This window comes from Somniosus microcephalus, chromosome 16, assembly GCF_052327205.1.
Source record: "Somniosus microcephalus isolate GS21.2 chromosome 16, FLI_Smic_1.0, whole genome shotgun sequence".
NCBI lineage: Eukaryota > Metazoa > Chordata > Chondrichthyes > Squaliformes > Somniosidae > Somniosus > Somniosus microcephalus.
The window spans coordinates 26,067,346-26,086,192 of record NC_141002.1 but is presented as its reverse complement, the minus strand read 5'-3'; positions in this window follow the sequence as shown (position 1 = coordinate 26,086,192).

The following is an 18,847-nucleotide window of genomic DNA, read 5'->3' as shown; positions in this document are numbered from 1 at the left end:
GTTTTGCTCCGCCATTCTCTGTGATCTTCTCCAGCGCTATATCCTTTCCCAAAACACTCAAGTTCCTTTGATTTTCATCTTCTCTGCCACCATATCATTGATCCTGCGCCTTGGAATTCTATCCCTAAATCTCCCCATCACTCGCCTAACTCTTTAAAACCAATCTCTTTACTCAAGCTTTCAGTCACCCTTCCTAATGTTTAACTTCCTGGCTCAATGTCCATTGTCCTTACTCCCTATTTGTGAACATTCTTAGGATAAGAGCGCTATAAGAGCAAGTTGTTGGAATTATTGCTTTCAGCCAATTGGAAATCCAAAGAACCGTAGACAGAATTGGGTCAATGTTAGTCATACAAAAGGTCAAACCCAAAAGGATTGCTATCCTTGTAAACTCATCAATGGCCCCCAGAACTTGATCACACCATGATGAACAAACTTAATAGCGATGAAAAAAACCTCATGCCCCCAAAATCAATAGAATTTTTTACACACACAGAAAAGTATTACTAATAACATTCACAAACCTAACTCAAGTTCATTATAGAGACGAGTTTAAAATCCTGCTCCCAGCAAAGGAACACCTCAGGAAATCAAAGGGTGTACATACAGCCTATGATTTTCAGTCCATTAAAATCAATGGCTGGAAAATGATGGCCTGCTTGCCTTTCATTTTGCCTGAGGAGCGCTCCTTACAGCCTGCAAGTGTCGGTTTGGCTTTGTGATAGCTTTCTTGCCTCGGAGTCAGAAGCTCGTGGTATCAAGCATCAATCCAGAACTTGACCAATAATCTAGTCTGACAATTCAGTGCAGTACTGAGGGAGCATTATATTGTTAGAGATTCTGTCTTTCAGATTACACATTAAATCGAGGAAAGATTCCATGGCAGTATTCGAAGAATAGCAGGTTAATTCTCTCATTGTCCTATGCAACAGTTATCTCAACCAAAAGTAGATTATCTGGTTATTTATTTCATTGCTATTTGTGGGATCTTGCTGTGTGCAAAGTGCTGCTACATTTGCCTACATAACAGTGACTACACTTCAAATGTAATACACTGGTTGAAAAGCACTTGGGAATTAAGGGAGATTGTGAAAGGCACTATATAAATGCAAGTTCTTTCTTTCTTGCAAGAGCTGCCTCCACTGGGAGCACTGGATCATGGAATCGCTCCTTAAATTTCCTGATCCCACCCCCAGGAATAATTACAATCCTGCAACAAAACTCAGTACAGGTGGAGACAAGTCAATGGGGGAGAAATTCGGTATTGCCCTGTTTGGGGCGCAATTACCGGCCGGGCGCAAAGTTTACTGCCTGGTGCTAATTATCGCCTCCGACTGCAAACTTGGCTTCTATCGCCCCTGGAGGTAATTGGAGCACTAAATCAGGCGCTACACACCTATCTTAAGGCGCTAACACCGAGGAGCGAGACGCTACCTCAGAGCTCAGGTGATGTCAGTCAGCAATGGAATACAGACACACTGGCGCTGGCCAGTTCTTAAGGGGGAGGGTCGATCTTGCTCTCCATCCACACCCTGCTCATTGCAGTCTTGAATCTGCTGGAAAGAACAATGGAGAGACCCAGGGAAAGAGCTCAGAGTGCAGCCCCCATAGTCTCTTCCAAATCGATGCAAGGAAGGTCAAATCAAAATGAACCTGCAAAGTGCTGCTCAGTACCCAAAACTCCTTCACACAGCGTTGAATCTCTCCAGAAGTCTCTCTCTCTCTCTCTCTCTCTCTCTCTCTCTCTCAGAACGCGTGGTGCAAAAATGTCGCCGACAAAAAAGGCAGGAAGCGGTCGCCTTTAAATAGCGCTCCCCCAGTCCCTTCCTGACTGCAAAACGCTCTGCTCAACCGGTCATTGCTAGCGGCAGGCGGTAAGACAGGGGGCGCCACTCAATATCCGGTCCGAGGCGCTACCGGGGTGTTGCACACTCGACTGATGTCACGATCTGCGGGCGCAGGAGGTTGTGGCGGTAGTGTTTAGCGCCACTGCAAAATGTCTGGTCAATTTCGCGAACGGCGCAAACATCGCCGCGCCTGGGCGCCCTCTTACAGCACTAACGGGAGGCGCAAAGCAACTGAATTTTTCCCCCAATGAGCTCACTCCCTAAAATCATGTTCATTTAAGACCTTGACTGAGCTCATCCCTTTGAGGAACACAGCAATGGGTAAATTACAATTGGATTCAATATCCTTGAGCAGGGAAGGGGAAAACAAGACAAGGTTCTTGTTCCAGTTCACAATCTACTGACGACTAATGGAAAGTATGCATTTAGACAGATGATCAGCTCAAGAAGACTTAACTGTAATGTCCTTCATGAACAAATAGCCTGCTCATGCTCACTGCCTAGTCCTACACATGTTAAGAGGCCCTTTGGCCAAGGTACCAGGGACCTGCCTCCCACCCATGGAACTGTATCCTTTGGGAGAAGAGGGGGCGTGATGAGGCATGTCTTCACATTTTAAAGTCCTGCACTACCTCAAGATGGATTTGATTAAACACATGAAAACTTATTTTGTGGTGAAAATCGTTTTCTTATTCAACTACAAAAATATTGGACAATAATGGAACATGTTCTGACATCAGTTATTTTCAGCACATAAAATATCCTGTATATACTGTCTACTAATTAAATATATCCAGTAGATTTATTTCAACAAGTTGAATAAATGGCACAGGAGGGATTACTGCTCTGGGAAACAAATCAAAATAAGCAGATAATCCAAATTGAGCAACTTTGAATTAAGAGTAGATTTATACTCAATGGATCATACTTTAATTTTTAACATTGAAAAACTACTCAGTGTTGTACAGAACATACTTGGGTAGAGAGAGGAACTGGGGGGTTAGAACTCTGACCTTTCATTTCTGAAATCACTGAATGTAGTCCTGGCTAAATGTTTCCTTTCTGACAGCCATTAAGGTTTGTTATCTCCAAGTAGATGTAATATCTCCAAGTTTGCAGATGACACAAAGCTGGGTGGGCGTGTGTGCTGTGAGGAAGATGCAGAGAAACTCCAGTATAATTTGGACTGGTTGGGTGATTGGCCAGATGCAGTATAATGTGGATAAATGCGAGGTTATCCACTTTGGTGGCAAAAACAGGAAGACAGATTATCTGAACGGCAATAGATTGGGAGAAGGGGAAGTGCAACGAGGCCTGGGTGTCCTTGTGCACCAGTCGCTGAAGGTAAGCATGCAGGTGGTTAAGAAGGCAAATGGTATGCTGGCCTTCATAGCAAGAGGATTCGAGTACAGGTGCAAGGATGTCTTGCTGCAGTTGTACAGGGCCTTGGTGAGAACACACCTTGAGTATTGTGTGCAGTTTTGGTCACCTTATCTGAGGAAGGATGTTCTTGCCATGGAGGGAGTGCAGCGAAGATTCACCAGACTGATACCTAGGATGGCAGGAATGACGTATGAGGAGAGATTGGGTCGATTGGGCTTATAGTCGCTGGAGTTTAGAAGAATGAGAGGGGATCTCATTGAAACTTATAAAATTCTATCAGGACTAGACAGACTAAATGCAGGAAGGATGTTCCCAATGGCAGGGGAGTCCAGAACCAGGGGTCACAGTCTAAGGATAAGGGGTAAGCCATTTAGGACAGAGATGAGGAGGAATTTCTTCACCCAGAGAGTGGTGAACCTGTGGAATTCTCTACCACAGAAGGCAGTTGAGGCCAATTCATTAACTATATTCAAGAAGGAGTTAAGATATATTTCTTAAGGCTAAAGGGATCAAGGGATATGGGGAGAAAGCAGGGACAGGGTACTGAATTTGGATGATCAGCCATGATCTCATTAAATGGCGGAGCAGGCTCGAGGGGCCGAATGGCCTACTCCTGCTCCTATCTTCTATGTTTCTATGTTTAAAATAGCATCAACCCTGTTCCCTTTGGACAGAAGTTCTAAACTGCCCTGATTGGCACGACTCAAAGATCACATGGCTGCATAATGTAAGTGAAGGATGAGATGCTGAACTTGGCATGAAGGCAGTGAGACGGTAACTTTGTCCTACTTCAATCTCAATCTGATGCTAGCACTGGGTCGGGGAAAAAAAAGTGAAGAAAAAACGGTGATGCCTCACCATTTTGATTGATTAAGTCACGACATAAAAAAGCCCTAAGCCGAGGTAAAATGTACAGGCTGGATTGTAACTTTCTTGACATAGATGGTGGCTTCAGCCTATGACCTAAATTTCTACATCTGACATAGTCAAGAAAATTTAGTTTGAACACTGCACATTTTGGATGGGAAATAGTTCAACTTGTCCAAAACCATATGTTGATTGTTCTCTGCAGAATATGAGAGTGGATTGAATCAACATGTGATTAATTATAGAATGCATTCTCATCATTCAGCTTGTCATTTTTTATAAGTTGCTGCGTTTTAAGCCATTTTCCACATTGATTTCGTTTAGCAGCACTCAATTTTTTTAAATGAAATTATTTACCAATTTCATGTTAAATTTGTCACAGTAATTTTGTTTTAAGTACCAATCAAGTATTTAAGTGTTACATTAAAGCCAGTTATAGCATTTGGACAATTCTTTTTAAAACAGATCTCCTATGATGTGGCTCTCGGCAAGTCAGAAGATGCACTGTTTTATAAGGACAGGAGCTGTGTACCAGTTAGTATTATTGCTGCTGCTAAGGTAGAGTGAAGTCCCTTTAAAGCCACGTGGTCAAATTGCTGTAAATAGTGACATTCCTTAGCTCAATTACAAGCTTGTTCCTGATGGGCACTTCCTGAGGTCAGTTTGAGGACATTGGGGCTGATAATGCGATCTGAGAATATGATCTTCAACAACGTGTAGCACTGTTGCACATCTGAGTGCTAATCACAGGGCACTGAGGTCTACAGAACACTTGATGCACATGGTAAGTGATAAGTGCGCACCAGAAGTGCTTGTGGCATCAGAGCTTGCTCGCTTGTGTGCACGGCTCATTGTACTCAAAATATTTAAATGAGTGCTGTTTCGCATTAAGCCTGGAGTACCTGAACAGTGCTCCAGATACTCAGTGTCCATACAAAATGGATACGTGAACGGAGGCCACAGTCATCATAGGACCATAGGGTCCCGTGACCATGGAGCTGTTGGGTTGTTGGGTTCCCTAATGTCCTTTAGGGAAGAAAATCAGCTGCCTGGCCCATACGTGGCTCCAGTCCCACACCAATGTGGCTAACTCTTAACTGGTCTCTGAAGTGGCCTAGTAAGCCACTCAGTTGTGTATCAAACCGCCACAAAAAATAATAAGAATTTTTAAAATGATGTCTCGTGGCTTCAGGTCAAAGATAGATATTTAAGAAGGAGATAGATAGATTTCTAGACAAAAAAGGCATCAAGGGGTATGGGGAGAGAGGGGGAGTATGGTATTGAGATAGAGGATCAGCCATGATCATATTGAATGGCGGAGCAGGCTCGAAGGGCCGAATGGCCGACTCCCGCTGCTATTTTTCTATGTTTCTAAATATGGCCACGGAAACCTCCTGCTGATTACCACATACCAGGCATCACGTCAGCAGGTGCAGGTGCAGGAGAACAACACCACCTCCAAGTTCTCCTCCAAATCACACACCATCCCGACTTGGATACATATCCCTCTTCCTTCATCGTCGCTGGATCAAAATTCTACCGAACAGTGGCAGCACCTTCACCACATAAAGTAAAGCGATTCAAGATGAAGGCCCACCACCACCTTCTCATGGGCAACTACAGATAAGCAATAAATGCCGAGCATGCTAGCGACACCCATATCCTGAGAGTTAATTTTTTTTTTTTTTTTTTTTAAAGTCAGTGCTCCTCTAGGCCTACGTTCCTCACAATTCACTCCCCTACTAATCCTCTTTGGGTACATGTTTCCAGAAAATAGTCAAAATGCAAATGCATGGCCCGAGTTTGACAGTTACTACTCAGCCCCCAGCAAATAGAAATCCCCCCGAGAAAAAATAATTCGTTAATGGGCCACTAAAAGTTCTCACCAAAATTACCACGCATTAAATTAAAATTTTACCCAAACTTAACAATCATTATTCACTGTCGCTTGACTATTTTAAATAGTTAATGGATACTTGAGCATTATCCTATTCTATTGACTGGGTCTAGTTTGACTATTTGCAGTAGGATTAAACATTTCATACATTGCAGATGCAAAATTTCACATTAACAAAATGATGATTGAATAAGTGATACCAGATGCTTGAAGAAAACATAAAATCTGCATGGTTCCAATTTGCTTTAAATTATACCCCATTTGTGTCATTCATCAGGACTTAAATTGGAATTTGTGGGAAAGGCTTAAGATCTTACTATTGAACCCAGTTAATGTGACAGTATTTCAATAACAGTTTTCATATGTCAGCAAGAATACAATAGTTTTCATTTTTAAAATGAGTTGCACTTTATTATCAGTAAATTCCCCAGATTTATCCTGCTCAGAATAGCAATAAGAGTACATCTTAGTGAAAGTCTGAGGCCGATAGTGTGGAACACAAGCAATGTTCAAAAAGAATAAAATAAATTACAAAGTCATGATTAGGGGACAGCAAGCTTGGGTGTTAAAAGCCTGTAGAGTATAGGAAGGAGGAAAGACTTGAGTTCCATAGTTTTGATGTCGCAGGAAAGAATGAGTAGGAGATAGTGTACAAAGGAAGCAGCGGATTATAAGAAATCAGTGGCTGATACTTGAATCAGATAACATATTGCAGCTTAAAAGAAATGAGTGACCAAAGCTCAAAGGAGCAATGTTCACATTAAGGCTGGTGATTTGTCTTAACAAAAACATACTGCGAACCACAAGATATTTGGAGCTGAACATTGGGAATTCTGCCTCCCCCAATAGTCAAATCCAAGTAGGACTGAATGACCGCTGGTCCCTCTGCTCTGGTCCTTATGTCCAACAACAACCGCAAGCCTACAACTGGTCAGAGCAAGTGGCCAGCGGAACTCCTCCAGAGTAGGCAATGAACAATAAGATGGAGATAACTGACGCCAGTCCTGGCTCCTGCTCTATCCTACACAACTTCCGACTCTAACCCTCTCCCATTCCAAACAAGGGAGATCAAACGTCATGGTTAGTTATTAAATAGAATCCAAGCCAGACAAAAATCATCGTCTTGACTACAGTAGTATGGATAAAGTAGAAAGTGAAAGTTGAGCAGCTTTAGCGGTGTAGGTTCCATGCAAGATCAGAGGATTTAGCAACACCAAGAACGCCAATAGATTGAGGACTATGAGAGTGGAGTCAAATACACGCTCTTGGTAGCTTTATGTAGGTTATATGACAGTGAAGTTGGTTAAGAAAGGCTAAGAGTATGCAACACAGACTTAAAGAAGTTTATAATACAATTAATTTATAAATCAGCTTTATAGCCTTCCCGAGTCCTTACAACAGGCTTCTCCAGAACACAATTTGTTTCACACCTTTAATTATTCATATAAAACAATTGCATGATCTGCAAAAGGGGCAAAATAAGCAAGGGAGGAAAAAAGTGAAATCTGCTTGCTTCTTGTCTTTGGGAAGGTCAAATCATTACATTTATTTTGACTTTCATGGATTGTTGGCAAAAAGTCAGTGAAGTTTCAAGAAGGATCAGTTATTTCAGGCCAAAATGACTTGTAATACAGGTGCTTTTTTGAGCTACCTTACATCAAAAGCCCTAACAGCTCTCACTCAAATCGTGCATACTTAAAAGGATGTCCCCTTGGAATGCTTTACAAAGTTGTAAAACCATTTTTAAAAGGTTTTTGTTCCAGGCCAAACAGCTCAATCTTTGCATAGCAAGACAGACAAAAGGAGGTACAGTAATACGACACAATGGCTGTATTTGATCATCTTATGGTTATGGACTCAATATTGAAATATACTGGCTTAAGCTACACAATATTCAATCACTCACGGAGTGGAAAGTCCTCTGTGCTAGTCAATCAGCTGCACATTAAGGGGAAATACCTCTATCGTTTTAAATGGTCATTAAGTGACATATTTTAAACACATTAAAAACATTAAAGCCGCAAATAGGAATCTTATGCAAACTTATAACCAATTCTGAAAAGTAGCACACCAAAGGATTTCTACTGGTAATGTGGTCAGCAGACAATAGCCAAGCAAATCATAACAAGAGTACAATAGAGACCTGCCGTATCCAAGAATGAATATAGTGTGGCGGAGCCACCAAAGGACTCAGATCATTTGTACATAATTCCTTTAACAACATGTTAGCTACAGTCTGAGTCTGTATCTTTATTTATGCTGTTTAACTGTACAGAGTGTGGTTGCTTTAACAGCGCGGCTAAAACGTGATGACGTCACGCCGTTCATCACGTGATCCCCCACTGGCGGGAAAACGTGATGACATCATGACATCAGCCACAGGACTGCAGGGGCAGTCCTCGTGGAGCCTCCAGAGAGAGCAGACCTACATTCGATGTTATCCTGCAGTTTTTTGTTAAAGCCTGTTTGTTTCATTAAAGTTCATTTTGTTTGATCGCCTGAGTAGAACTCAGTCTTTTAGTTAGGAACCCACAGAATCACAGAATCACAGAAACCCCACAGTGCAGATAGAGGCCATTTCGGCCCATCGAGCCTGCACCGACACATATCCCACCCAATCCCCGTAACCCCTACACCAACACATATCCCACCCTATCCCCGTAACCCCACGTATTTAATCCCCCTAACACTAAGGGTCAATTTATCATAGCCAATCAACCTAACCCACACATCTTTGGACTGTGGGAGGAAACCGGAGCACCCGGAGGAAACCCACGCAAACACGAGGAGAATGTGCAAACTCCACACAGACAGTCGCCCGAGGCCGGATTCGAACCCGGGTCCCTGGTGCTGTGAGGCAACAGTGCTAACCACTATGCACGTTCCTACATTGGTGACCCCGACTTTCGTGAACAGTTTTCGCGGAAGATCTTCAGCATGGACACGAACGCCGTGACTCTGAAACTGCCACAGTTCTGGGAGCAACAACCAGACGCCTGGTTTATCCAGGCTGAAGCCCAGTTCGCCATCAGGAACATCGTTGCGGATCAGACCCATTATTGCTACGTGGTCTCCGCCGTCGATAGCGCAACTGCCTCGCGGATCGTCAGCCTCCTCGGTAGTCCTCCTACTGACAGCAAGTATGATACGTTAAAGGCACAGTTGCTACAGGTCTTCGGGCTCTCAAAGTCAGAATGCGCTCGCCGACTCCTCACGATGCCGGGCCTCGGGAACTCCAAACCGTCCGAGCTCATGAGCCAAATGCTCACGCTCTTGGGTGCCGAACCGGAATGCTTCCTCTTCCGGGAGCTATTCTTCTGCCAACTGCCGGAGCAGGTGCAGGCTGCCCTAGCCAGATCTGAGATTACAGACTGCGCCGAGCTTGCTGCCGAAGCAGATAAGATTTTCACAGTAACCCAGCAGTGCTGTGCGGCCACGAGGCGCCCATCCCCCACAGACGCGGTTCCAGCTCCTCCTGCAGCAGGCTGGTGCTCCTATCACGCCCGTTTTGGCGCGAAAGCACGACGCTGCTGCTATCCCTGCAGTTTTGCGCCCCCCAAAAAAAACAAAGCTCCTGCAGCGTTCCTGGCGAAGGAGGACCGGATCTAACGGGCGCTCCGCGGTTGCGATGGCCGTCGGATCTACGGCGAAACTTCTTTACATCACCGATTCTCTATCGGGTCGATGTTTCCTTTGTGACACCGGGGCGCAGTGCAGCATCCTACCTGCATCGAATCTCGATGTGCAAGCTGGGAACCACGGTTTTTCCCCTCGTGGCGGCTAATGGCGCAGCAATTCGAACTTTCCGTAAGCGGCGGGTCCAAGTCCGTTTCGGCGGTCAGCGCTTCCATTGGGCATTCGTCACGGCCACAGTCTCGCAGGCCATCCAAGGGGCAGATTTTCTGTGTGCCAACAGCCTCCTCAGCGATGTCCGGCACCGCCGGTTGATCAATGCGGCCACCTTCCACTCGATTCCGTGGTACCACCGTGGCGCGCTCTATCGCCTGCGCTTTCTCTTCTCCGGATGACTTCACTCGGCTCCTCGGAGAGTTCCCGGAGCTGACAAGGCCCACTTTCTCCTCCTCGGCCACGAAGCATGGTGTTGAACATCATATCACCACTACTGGCTCCCCGGTTTATGCACGGGCTAGAAGGCTCGAACCCGGCAAGCTCATGGCTGCGAAAGTGGAGTTCGACACGATGGAGCGGCTTGGGATTATTCGCCGGTCGAACAGTCCCTGGTCTTCGCCTCTCCGAAACCGGGCGGCGGCTGGCGGCCATGCGGTGACTACCGACGCCTGAACGACGCCACTACCCCTAATCGGTACCCGATCCCGCATATTCAGGATTTCTCGGCCCATTTGGCGGGAAATTCTATCTTTTCTAAAGTCGACCTCGTCCGGGGGTATCACCAGGTTCCCGTGCACCTGCAAGATGTCCCAAAAACCGCAGTCATCACCCCTTTCGGCCTCCGAGTTCCTGCGGATGCCGTTTGGCTTGAAGAACGCGGCACAGACTCCGTGCTCTGAGACCTAAACTTCATCTTCGTCTACCTTGACAACATTCTCATCGCCAGCGCTAGCAAGGAAGAGCACATCTCCCATTTGCGTACCCTCTTTACACGCCTCAGCCAGCACGGTTTAATCATCAACCCGGCCAAGTGCCAGTTCGGCCTGCAGCAGATCGATTTCTTGGGACACCGCATAACATCAGATGGCGCCGTCCCCTTACTGACGAAGGCGGAAGCTGTTACCTCTTTCCCGCGCCCGCCAACCGTCAAGGCCCTGCAAGAGTTCCTGGGGATGGTCAACTTCTATCACCGATTCGTCCCTAAGGCGGCTCAGCTAATGCAACCTTTGTACGGGGTCCTCAAGGGCAAGTCCAGTAAGGATCCAATCAGCTGGACGGCCGAGATGGACCAGGCATTCGTCAACACCAAGAGCACTTTGGCCAACGCAACCATGCTGGCGCACCCACTTCCAGGTGCCATCATCGCCCTTACCACAGACGTGTCAGACTACGCCATCGGCGCAGTGCAGGAGCAGTGGGTGAACGGCACGTGGCAACAGCTGGCATTTTTCAGCCGTCAACTACAGAAAAATGAAAAAAAATACAGCACCTTCAATCGGGAGTTACTGGCCCTTTTCCTAGCCATTCGCCATTTCCGGTTCTTATTGGAAGGACGTCCCTTCACGGCTTTTGTTGACCACAAGCCTCTAACGTTCGCCATGGCCAAGACCGCCAAACCGTGGTCCACTCGTCAAAAACGTCACCTGACGTTTATTTCTGAATTTACCACGGACATTCAACATGTGTCTGGTAAGGACAACCTGGTGGCGGATTGCCTCTCCCGTGCGACGGTCCATGCGGTTCACCTGGGGATTGACTACGCCCTCATGGCTGCGGATCAGGCCTCGGACCCAGAGGTCCAATCATACAGAACCGTCCCCTCTAGTTTCCAAGCGACCGACGTCAGTTTCCAGACCGCAGGCGCCACGCTCCTTTGCGACGTCTCCATGGGCGTTCCCCGACCTATCGTGCCAGTCGCATAGCGCCGGAAGGTGTTTGATGCCATACACGGGTTGTCGCACCCTGGTATAAAGGCTTCACAACGGCTAATGTCGGCGAAGTTCGTCTGGAAGGGTATGCACCTCGATGTCCGTGACTGGGCCAACACCTGTGTGGTCTGCCAGAAGGCCAAGGTCCAGCGTCATGTTAAAGCTCCAGTGGCTACGTTCGCTGTTCCGGAGCGTCGTTTCGACCATGTGCATGTGGACCTTGTGGGGCCATTTCCGCCTTCTCATGGTTATAAGCATCTCCTCACCATGGTGGACCGCACCACTAGGTGGCCAGAGGCAATTCCTTTGGTTTCCACCACTTCGGCAGACGTCGCTAGAGCTTTCATCTCCTGTTGGGTTGCCCATTTCGGGGTACCGGTGAACATCTCTTCCGACCGTGGGACACAATTTTCCTCGGAGCTCTGGAACGCTGTAGCTCAGGGGCTCGGCACCAAACTTCATCACACCACCGCCTATCATCCACAGGTGAACGGCCTTTGCGAGTGATTCCACAGGCCACTTAAAGCCGCCCTTTGGGCCAGTCTTCAAGGTGCAGGATGGGTGGACAGACTTCCATGGGTCCTTTTTGGGTCTTCGTACGGCGCCCAAAGAAGACCTGCAATCGTCCTCAGCCGAACTCGTTTATGGCCAGCCTCTCCGAGTACCAGGGCATTTCCTCCCTTCTCCCACAGAGCCATGGTCCGCCTCCCAGCAACTCGTCAGCCACCAGGAAGCGGCCAGATGCTTCGCTCTGGTACCTACATCAAATCACGGCTTACAGAGCTCCCACATGCCAGCAGAGCTGAAGAATGCCGAGTACGTATTTGTCCGCCACGACGTTCACCGGGATCCGCTCAAGCCGCTTTACACTGGTCCTTTCCGCGTCATCGAATCAGGAGACAAATCCTTTTCGGTCGACATCGGAGGAAAGCCAGATCGCATTTCGGTGGACCGATTGAAGCCGGCTCACCTGGACCTGGACCGCCCAGTCGTCGTCGCTCAACCGCTGAAACGTGGCCGACCAACCGCAGCCGCCGTGCCAGATCAACCACAGCCGCCCGCCAACTCGACCACACTCGCTGCGCCAGCTCAACCACAACCGCCCGCCAGCTCGACCACCGTCCATCAGCTTCCTCTGCAAGGTTACCGAAGTCGCTCGGACAGACTTGTCAGGCCTCCTCAACGTCTCACTTTTGCTGTTAAAGACAATTCTGGGGGGGCGCATGTGGCGGAACCACCAAAGGACTCAGATCGTTTGTACATAATTCCTTTAACAACATGTTAGCTACAGTCTGAGTCTGTGGGGGAGAAATTGGGTATGTTGCGCCACCTATTAGCGCCTAAAGAGGGCAGTCAGTGGCTGTAGCGCCACTGGCCGCGCCTCCCGCGATATTCAGCGGGGGCGTTAATGGTGGCGTTAGCCTGTTGTGCTGCGCCGCCATCGATGACATCATCGGTGTGCGCAGCGCCCCATTAGCGCCTCGATCGCGATATTTGGTAGCGAACGCCGCTGCAGCGACGTTCGCTATCCGCGCCCGGTTCACGGGGCCTTGCTGTGCCGGGCGGCCGCCTGCCAGCACCTCCGTCCCTGGCCTCCTGACCCCACCCCCCGCGGCATTGCTGGCTGTTTCCCCGAGAGCCCGGCACTTCTCCTCGGTGCCGGGATCTTTTTCTGGCACTCGTGATCGGGGATCGCGCTGTTGCAGGCCCCTCCCCCTTAACAACGGGAGGAAGGCCTGCAGTACCGCAGCGTGCCGTGCCGCAGTGTGTGGCGCTGCGGCACGTTGCGCTGCGATATTCAGTTTCAGCGCCCAAAGAGGGACGCGGAGCGCCTCGAGCCTTGCCCCGTCTCCCTCTAGGGGCGCTGAAACTGAATTTCTGACGTTCGTTAATGCTCCGAACGCTGCGCAAAAATCAGCGCCCAGGCGAACTTGGCGCCACTTTGGCGCCTCAACCCAACTTCTAGGCCCTATCTTTATTTATGCTGTTTAACTGTACAGAGTGTGGTTGCTTTAACAGCGCAGCTAAAATGTGATGACGTCACGCCATTCATCACGTGATCCCCCACTGGCGGGAAAATTTGATGATGTCATGACTTCAGCCACAGGACTGCAGGGGCAGTCCTCGTGGAGCCTCCAGAGAGAGCAGACTTACATTCGATGTTATCCTGCAGTTTCTTTTTAAAACCTGTTTGTTTCATTAAAGTTCATTTTGTTTGATCGCCTGAGTAGAACTCAGTCTTTTAGTTAGGAACCCACGTTCCTACAATAGTACGCATTATGTAGCATCTAGCCACACCAACCATTAAGTTGTTTCATTCAGCACCAGCCTGCTTGCACCAAAAAGCTGTAGGTAGATTAAATAGCAAAGACCACCATTGTTACACAAGGTGTACACTTCTTGCTACAGATAACATCTAGCTTGCTAACCCTCTTGTACTTGTTAGGGGTTAATTTGTGAGATGCTGGTGAGTTTCACTTCAAAAACCAGGTGATAGGATAATAGAATTCCCAACGTTTTTTAAAAAACCAGGCAGATTTCCAAACCTGCACTCATTTTAAGACATTGGTTCCAGGTCTATTAAGTCTAGAACCAATGGCCGGACCTCGGTGGGTCCGTGGTGGGCGATGTCGGTCCCAACCCCGCTGCCGTCTCCATCCCGGCCTCTGAAATGAATTTCCCGATTGGGCTCGTTAAGCCCACCCAGCTCGTTTCCCAGCCAATTAGAGGAAGCGGGTCTGGTGACATCATTTGATGACACGTCATCAACCGGTTTCCTTAAAGGGACCATTGTTAAGTCTGTGAGTTGTTCAAGTAATTAATACTCAGACTTAATCAGTAACAATAAAACAGGTCTTTACTGGTTGGAGGTAGAGACTACACGTAGGTCTTTACTTCATGCCCACAGGCGGGAACTGAGGGGAGATCAGTACCCACAGTACTATTTATACCCCTATGGCCAGGAGTGGTACTGCGTATCACTACGCCGTACAAGTAGTGCAGTCCTGTCCATAGGTTCAAAGTAGCACACATATTACATACACAACATTCCTCCCTTCCTAGCTTTACAGTCATCTCCCCATTTAACATAACGTAATAACATATATACATATATAACTTCAGGTTTACATAACAGAATAACATAGATACATAGATAACTTCATGTCAAAACAGATCACAGATTCAGTCTCTGCGGAAAACAGTTCACAGATTCAATCTCTGTGGTGTAGTCGGTTCACGTTGCTGGAGTGACTCATTCAATAGTCCTTCCATGGATTTAACAGTTTGAACTTCCGAACTGAATTGGCTCCGTTCGGAGGGACCACGTGTGTGATCTGGTAGAGGTAATAATGGTTCAGATGGGTCATCTTCTGTTTCGACTTTTCCTTTTCTGCTTCTTGGAGACTCTCTGGGCTCCACTGTCAGCTGCCAGCTGCATGCGCAGTTCCTCCTTCTCTTCCTCCTTTTTCCGTAGTAGAGCCACCTTCTCCCGATGTTCTGTAGACTTTCGGTGCTCCTCCATGATTTCTGTATGGTGGGAGTCGAAGTTACAAGTTGGGCAGGACAGGACATAGTAATATTCGGTGTCGTCCTGATCTAGGCCAGCGAGAGGGTCTTCTATTTCCTCCATACCCAGCTGGGCGTTAGCCAGCTTTTGTTCCAAGTCCAGACATCTTTCCTGAAGAGACTTCTTCATGCGTACCTCTTCATCCAGCTTTTTCTGGGCTTTCAGCAAGTCGTTTACTAATGACCTCATTTGAGATTTTACTACTTCAACTTCTTTTGGAGATTGATTGATCGGACTATTCAATCCCTCTACCGGAGCAGCTGTTTCAGCGGTCTGTTGTTCTACGTTGACGTGAGTCAGCGTACTTTTGGCATCCAAGGGCTGCTCTGTTGCAGTCATCTCAGTCTGTGTTGCCACCTCAGCTCTTCCAATAACCTTTGAGAGCTCCGAACCCCTTTCGTTTGAATATTGAAGTTCGTGTTCAAGTTTTTCCCATTTCAGAGTCCTGTCCTTCAGCATATGCAGGAGTTGGCTGACCGTTAACTCCTCTGACATCAGACGTTTTGTGTGCTCCTGCTCCATTTTCTCCATCAGCTGCTTCTGTTGTCTTTCCAGATTCTCCAACTCTATATCAAAGAACTCTTTCGTTGCATTCAACTCTTGCTCAAAACGGCGAAGCATTTGTTCTAATTGCTGTTGTAGTTTGAAATGGAGTTGAGTTCGAGCCCGGTGTCCCTCAGAAATGGGCACATCAGTAGACTTGCCAGACTCAGAATCCACAGTTAAACTATGTTGTTGTTGCTCAGTGGAATTCTGTGCTGAAACTTTGTCTTTTGCACCTGAGTTGGGCTTACCATCATCCGTTCCAGAGTCTGGGCCAACTATCTTCACCGAGTTCTCACTCGTTATTGTTTGTAGGAAATGCCAGTCCATATTCATTTTCCTAATCCACTCCCGTCCTAGTAGTGGAGAACCTCCTTCAGATATCACATATAAGTCCATTATTTGACTGTCTTCGCCCTTGTGGACCACTGCAACCTCTATTTTCCCGATGGGGTACACTCTTTGCCCCGTGTATGTTTTCAATATAATCCCCGTATCCTGTAGGGGAATATGTTGGAATAACTTTCCGTAATCTTTCTTATTTATGACCGTCAATGCCGATCCAGTGTCCAATTCCAGTTTTACTTGGACTCCTTCTATCTGAAGAGTGACCCAAATTGTCTGGAGGTCTGCACCCTTACCAGCGTTGAGTACTCTTAAGCTAGCCAGTTCATTACAGCTTAAGCTAGCCAGTTCATTACTGCTAGCGTCTGAATCGGACTCCTGTTCGGTCACCTTGTGTACCTTTGCGTATTTTCCTTGCGGTGACTTCTTGTTGCTGGTCTTCTTCCCTGACCTGCATACTCTAGCTATATGTCCAAGCCTACCACAAGTTCTACATTCTTGGTTTTTAAACCAACACTGGTTCTGATCATGCGTTGTCTTTCCACAACGATAACATTTGCCAGAACTCACACCCAATTTGTGTGCACTGAGCTCCGGTGGCCGTAGCTGCATTACTGCCGTGCCTCTCGCTGCGGCTTCGTGTGCTGCTGCCATAGTGACCGCCTTCTCAAGCGTCAGCTCATTCTCCTCGAGCAGTCGCTTTTGTGTATCCTGTTTAAATAAACCACACACAAATTTGTCTCATAGTGCATCTGTCAGTCCCGTTCCAAACTGGCAATATTTCGCTAATTTACGCAATTCCAGCAAATATTCAGCATTGCTTTCATGCTGTAGCTGCCTTCTGTCGTAAAATTTAAATCGTTCCGCTAGCATCAGCGGCGTGGGGTTTAGATGATCTTTCAGGACAGTAACAATCTCATCGAACGTCTTATCCGCCGGTTCATCTGGTGATAACAGGTGTTTCAATTGCCCGTATGTCTTCGCACCCATTAAATTTAATAATGTTAGAGCTTTATCTTGGTCACGAATTTTATTGGCCTTACAATAATTTTTTACTCTTTCAACATATATGGCCCAATCTTCGAGGTCACTATCAAAGGTGCTAATATTCCCGTGTTTAGGCATTGTAGATTTGCAATTTCTCAGATTTTATTTTGTTTACTTGTTATCAAAGATGGCGGCTTCCCGCTCTTGCCGTCGTCCTCCGCCCACAAAATGGCGGTTTTCCCGCGCTTGGCGGTCTTCACCCGTCCCCCGACGCCGTCTCCCTTCAGCCCCCGAGTGCGACCCTTATCTTCGCCGCGATCGATAGCCCGCGCTGTGCACCGCGGCTCTCGCACCTTGAGCTTCTGCAGCCGCCGCGCCTTTCAGTCCGAGTGCGGCCCTTATCTTTGGTCCCGATCGCTGGCCCGCGCTGCACCTCGCACTTGAAGCGGCTCCCGGCCTCTGGCTCACCCGCTCGCGCGGCTCTTGCTCGCTCCCTCCCGGGCTCTGGCTTACCCGCTCGCGCGTTTCACCGCGGCTCTTATCAGGGATTGCGATCGCCCTTATCTTCTCCAACTTCCCCAGCCCTGTCTTTGCAGCCAACGCTGCACGGCTTACCCCACCACCTAGGTTGAACAAGGAAACTGCAGAAAGACTTCTGTCAGTCGCTGGAAGCTGTCAGGATGGCTGCTGCACTCCAGTGCTCAGTCGCTGATGGAGGCTTCAGAGTCCTAAAGCCTGTCACTTCTAGTGGGGTGGTGATATTTGAAACCTCTCTTCAACTGCCGCAGGGTAAGAACCTGACTCGTCGCCAGTGTTAAGTCTGTGAGTTGTTCAAGTAATTAATACTCAGACTTAATCAGTAACAATAAAACAGGTCTTTACTGGTTGGAGGTAGGGACTACACGTAGGTCTTTACTTCATGCCCACAGGCGGGAACTGAGGGGAGGTCAGTACCCACAGTACTATTTATACCCCTATGGCCAGGAGTGGTACTGCGTATCACTACGCCGTACAAGTAGTGCAGTCCTGTCCATAGGTTCAAAGTAGCACACATATTACATACACAACAACCATGGCCAACTTTATTTTGACATTTGTGCTGTCCATGTTCTACAGCATTGCGGTGCTGCAAACACTGACAAGCACTGCACAGAGGTACACGGCTGCACCCAGGCTCTCCCATGACTCCCTCCATATACTTATACTTATGGAGGGAGTTACAGCACGCAAGGAGGTTCTCTTCTCTTCCCATGGGTGGAAGAGACCTCCCCAGGAGATCAACACAACCTGATTGCACATTGCAGAGGAGGGCACAAGCAGGGATGTGGTCAGGAGGACCTGGGTGCAGTGCCACAAACCTTTCAATGATCTCAGTAGATCACGAAATGTTAGTACAAAGCCACACTCAACCTCATCATGCTGTTCCTCTCATCACATCCCCATAACTCTGCCTTCACTACCCTACTCCTGCACATCTTTACTCACACCAACTTAACTTTCACCTCCACCCATCCCTCTCTATCTACATTATCACATCCCCATCTCACAAGCCACCCCTCACACTCACCCTCATCCTAGTCCAATCATACCAACTAACAACACACAAGGATAGGCACTTAGGTCTTTTATGCATTGTTCATGTAAAGTTTCTGTTAATGTGCTGTCAAACATTGAAACCTTTATTTTCAACACTTTGCGTTCTTGGACAGATTTGTGTGCCCTTTGGAAGTGGCTTAGTGAGTTGCAGTGAATAGTGAGACATAACGGCACCCCCGCAATGGTGATGAGTGTGAAAGGAATGGCTTGGGCATTGTAGGGATGCTTTATGGTGCTGGTGTGGTGTGGTGCCAAC